Source organism: Peromyscus eremicus, chromosome 6 (assembly GCF_949786415.1).
Source record: "Peromyscus eremicus chromosome 6, PerEre_H2_v1, whole genome shotgun sequence".
Classification (NCBI taxonomy): Eukaryota; Metazoa; Chordata; class Mammalia; order Rodentia; family Cricetidae; genus Peromyscus; species Peromyscus eremicus.
This window is the reverse complement of record NC_081421.1, coordinates 121,369,767-121,375,347: the sequence shown is the minus strand read 5'-3', so window position 1 is coordinate 121,375,347 and position 5,581 is coordinate 121,369,767.

The following is a 5,581-nucleotide window of genomic DNA, read 5'->3' as shown; positions in this document are numbered from 1 at the left end:
GGTGGTAGTGGCGCATGCCTTTAATCTCGGCACTTTGGAGGCAGACGCAGGCAGATCTCTGTGAGTTCAAGGCCAGCCTGGACTGCAGAGTGAGTTCCAGGAAAGGCACAAAGCTACACAGAGAAACCCTGTCTCGAAAAATCAAAAAAAAAAAAAAAAAAAAAGAATTGAGTTTGCATTTTGAAGGACACAGATATGACTGTGAGTCTTGTGAAGCTAAGAACTCCTTATTTTGACTATGATAGTTTCTGCCTATCAGAGTGGAACTGATTTATTTTAAACATTTTATTTTATGTGTGTGTGTTCCCGTGTACATGTGTGTGTTGTGTATGTGTGAATGAGTGTGTGTGAGTGCCTATGGAGGCCAGAAAAGGGCATTAGACCCAGTGAAGTTGGATTTACAGCCAACTGTGAGTTGCCTTATGTGGGTGCAGGGAACTAAACTTCAGTTCTGAAATTTGCAATTTGCAGTTTTCCGGAGCAGCAAATTCTCTTAACCTCCGAGCCTTCTCTCCAGTGCTTAACCCCTTTATTTATAAAATTCTTATCATTTTAAATTCTGAGATTGATAAAAAACATGACTGTGAGAAATTTTAAGCTAGAAGAATTTTAAATTCTAAACTCTAACATAATTATAATATAAATTTTGTATTACTGAGTCCAAGGTATTTGAAAATTTAATATATATGACGTATGTATTAGATGCTATGGAAAGCATAGAAAAAATATTCTTTGTTTTCACAGTCTCATTTAATCCTAGTAACAATTTCAAAGTTGTAGATATAATTGATTCTAATTTTTTGATCCTAATATTTTGAATTAAACCTGTAATTTCTGGGTTAAGAATATAGTAAATTGTGTTTTCTTTTATTTTATTTTCTTTTACAAAATTATTTTGATCACACACTGATACAGCTTCTCTCGAAATAAGTATGAAGAGTGCTCAAAAAAACTATCGATCCACCATATCAGTCAGCTGTTCTACTCGTGGGCCTATTTTACTACAGCTAGTGAATATCCTAGACTGTTTAGAAGGCTATAGTGAAATACCATGGGGAGGAAGGAAGCTGTAAATAATAAAAATTTGTTCTTAGAGGTTTCAAGGCTAGCCCTTAGATTTTGGGTTCTAAGAAGGACACTTCCATACTCACTAGTAATCTTCTTGCCATGCCTTCCCACAGTAAAGGGGAAATGTTCTTCTGGGATTTCTTTGGTAAGGGCAATAATCCTAGTCATAGCCCTCATAACCTAGTCTTAATTTCTATAAATGCCTCTGGATTGTTCCATCATTTTGATGATTAGGATTCAACTTGGGTATTTTGGAAAGTACACATGTTCAGACTATGCGAGCACCCAATACGGGTCTCATCATACTTGACAGGGCTGGAATCAATGAGAATGATTGTGGATGGTTCAAAGACATCATTATCACAGAAACCCACCACAGCATGGGTGATGACTCATGAATGCTTCATCCTTGGACCTCCCTAACAAACATTCAGGCAACTTGGTAAGAAAACAGTCTCCTCTCCTAATCCAAAGCAATAGTTTATGCTCTGTGTAGCCTTAGATGGGAGTGTTAGTCTTACAACTCTCTGAGCTTCATCAATTTCATTAATTTTCTGAGCCGAGTAAGTTGTGGTGACTTTCTGATTACTATGACTCTGACTTCTCCCCCTAACAGGGATGCTTCAATCCAGAGGTAGCAGCTATACAACAAATGACTTCTCTGTTAATAATGTTCCATAACCAAAACAAAACACCTGGTAAAAATATCTTGGTAAAGGAAAGTTTTATTCAGACTCAGAGTTTCAGTGACAATAATCCATAATGCTAAAGCCACCACGTTGCTAAGGTCCATGACATGATAGGGTGACATACTAGTGAAATGCATAGTGAAATGCATAGTGAAGCAATATGTTCACCTCACCGTGGCACACAACTGAGGAGAAAATGAAGAGATGAGTATCTGACAATCACGTCTGAAGCAAGGGCACATCTTCTAAGACTTTCTATTCCATCAGTTCTCCAAAAAGTTCTACTGATTCCCAAGAGTACCAGGAACTGGCAGCCAGACCTTTAAATAGTTACTAAAGCAGAAGCATCCCACCTGTCAGTCTGTGGTAGCTTGTGATTACTATGTGCCTTCATGTTAGGTGTTTACTTTTTCTCAACTGAGCAAAAACAGTATAATCTTAGGAATAGTCCCAACTTAAGAACTTTCCCATGTTCCATGAAGATAAATATAAAATATACAAAAGATAGATTTGTTTGTCTACCCCTGGTGTTTTCAGTGGCCGTCCAGGGAGACTTGAGTCTGCCTTAGTACCTAGCACATGGTAAAAGCAGTTAACACTGTCAAAAGACAAAATCACAACCAAGTTACTATAAAAATCCAATTGATTTTTATTAGCAATTTCTGTGGAAGAGGATGTATGTTCCAAGGAAATGAGCAGGGGAGGTTAGTGTTCTAGGAAGAGTGTTGAAGAAAGAAAACAATACAAAAATTGAGACAACTTTGCACTGCCTTTCACCAGGTTACTTTTCTTACAGTGTTAAATGCAGGGGATATCCTTATTTATCCAGGAAGAAGTAAGATAAACAACAACTCGAATTACATAAAACTTTAGTGTAAGGGAGTGCATTAGATTCGACTTACTAGGTTCTAGTGAATGAACCCAGTCCAAGTCGATGATTTGCTGTAAATGTTATTTAACACCAGTTTTTGCAAATGTCTTGCACCTGCATTTGCTATAGGTAGAAAAGCTTGGTGTGTGTCCTTTCACATCTGACTGCCCTTATATCTAAAAGTATTATTGACGGTGTGTACTTTCTTCCAAATTGATAATGACATCTGCTGTTTGGTGACTTAGATAAATATTTATGTAGCCTTTCCAGTTTACTTTATGTCTTTTGCTATGGAAACAAAGGACAGGGTTTCCTTCAGGACCAAAGTTTTAATACCAGCTACACATATTTAAGACAAATAACAGTATAATCTTCTAACTGAAGTCCAAGGACTATAAAGTGTTTACTATGGTTTAAAGAAATAAGAATAGTTTCAAAACCAAATGCATTAATAAATTGGAAAGCCCTGAAGAGTGAAGATGGAATCCATGTGGAAATAGTATGGCATTATTAAGTGGGTCTTGCTGAAAGTCTTGAGAAAAAATTCAGTGAGCAAAAAAAAATATTCATTTATGCCTTTAAAGTGTATTCATGCTTTCTATTTTTCAAGAGCTAAGCTGAAATTTGACTTCTTGTCCTGGGAGAGCAAACATCTATGCAAAAATATGTTCAATGTACTCTGGCTCACAAAAAGTGTTTGGAAAAACTGACTGGGGGCCACTGCTTCAGGCTGTAGCCTTTGACTAATGAGTCAGCATCTGTTGTTGTTGCCTATCCTTCCTCCCATCTCCTTTAAGGACTCTATTTAGCTTTTCTTTTGGGATACTGACCTTCACAAATGTGAGGGGTCTGTGAGGGATTGCCAATCAGAAGTCTTTTGCATAGTTTGGACAGGGCATAAGAGAGGTACATCATGTGACCACTTAGGAAAGCAAAACTACATAGAAATGATATACTATGCAATTCCACTTTCACATGAATGAGACATTTTTGAAAGGACAGTCAGCAGCTTATATTACTGTTTGCTTCAGGAAGAGATCAGTGATGGGCAAGAGACTTTGTTTCCCATACAATCTAACCTTTTAAATTATGGATTTTTAAAAATTATAAAATTATAAAAAATTCATTTTGAAAGATATTAAAGTGAAAATAAACATTTTAAATATTTGAGAGAAGACAATAGTCTGAAGAATTCTTACTTTTAGACTGAGATATGGAGTTGATGGTGATATTTTCCTTTTAAGACTGTAATTTCATGTTTTCACAATAGCTATTGAATATATAGATAATATTGTTTTATATATATATTATATATATGGTGGGAATATGAAAAGAAATTCTAATCAAGTCAAGATTTGCTATATTTACAATTGGTTACAATCCTCTGTTGTTTTCCTCTATTTTTGTCTTAAAATTCCATCTCTTTTGATGTCTAAGTCTTCTATGTTTTGTGTCAGATAAACTAAATACCATTGGTGTCCATGAGTAATAAAATTGGTAAATGAGGGAACTAGATTTTAGGTTTTGATACTTATGGAAGCCATGTTTTACATCAGTCCACTGCACACTGGCTCAAAACAATGGGATGACAGATGTTCTGTGTCTAAATATGTAATCTATTATGTCTGTTTTACTTTTGTACCTTTGACAAATTTGACAAATCTTCTGCATGCCTCAGTTTCCTCCATCTTAATACACAGAAAATATCTTTACTACGGTTGTCTATAAGAAATGTATGTGTGAAGTCTTTGGTAGCAAAGACTTGTCTCAGTGCATTGGGCTGTTATTGGCTATCAGCATGATAATCCATGCAGGTGGAAAACAGCAATTGTGAGAAGTAGCAGGACAGTGGTAGTAAGGAAGGAATAAATCAATTTGGGATATGAAGGATGTATCTTACTTTTAATAAACAGGTTTTACCACCAAGCAAGAAATACATCAAACATCTACTGTTTATTCCCAAACGAACAGGAAAATAATTGCTCAGAAAGTATTTAAAGAATTAACTAGAACAATGATTTGTCAACTTGAAGCACCATGCCTTTATTTTATGTAAAACATTAAGTAGAAATGAATATTGCCGGTACAATCAAAGGCTTCACAAATTTTATGAAGTTAATTTGATAGAAACAAGTTTTGGTAAAAGAATCTTAAAGCTTTTCTTCTTGTTCCATATATGGGGCCCAAATGGGGTGAGTATAAGAATAATCATTTAAAGATGAAGTAAGAGCTAGGTCAGCAAAAGAACAAAAACAGTCAATCACTGTGCTCTATCTCAGCCTCTATCTACCAAAACATCCAAATCACCAATCCTAGGGGCCATTAATGTGGCTGCTAGGAATCCATACTGATAGCTGCAGCTTCCTGCAGGTTGTAAAGCCCCAGAGTTTTCTGGAATGTGCTCAGCTGAGACACTTGGGGCTAGAGCCTCAGGACAGATCCCTAGGGAGATGCTAGTCTCTCCCTAGACTGGCTCAAAAATAGCTTTCTGGGCATTAATCATAAAGAAAAGCAAAGGTGGCAGAAGCAGCAATAGCTACCAAACTCCATGCTGCCACAAGTGCTTCTTTTTTTTTTTAATCAATGACCCAAATATTGCAACAACCTCTACCTGCTGTACCCTTCATTGGATGAAAACACATCATCAGCTGCTGACTGGGGTTTCCTCTCTGGACACAATGAAGCAGTTATAGTCAGCCATTTTAAGAAAACAGCCCCTATGTCTTCAGAACCTAGGCCCAGGGGCACAGCCCATGCCCCCCCCCACCACCACCACCACCCATTGCTGCATAAGTTGCAGGCCAGCAGGGAAGACTCCTGTGGGCAGGCCTCCTCATCAATATTTCCATCAGACCCTGCAATCCACAACATCCATTCCTATTGGTGAAATTATTAAGGCCACTCCACGTAGTTAAAAGGAGATTTATTTAATGGCGTAACTTACAAATTAAGG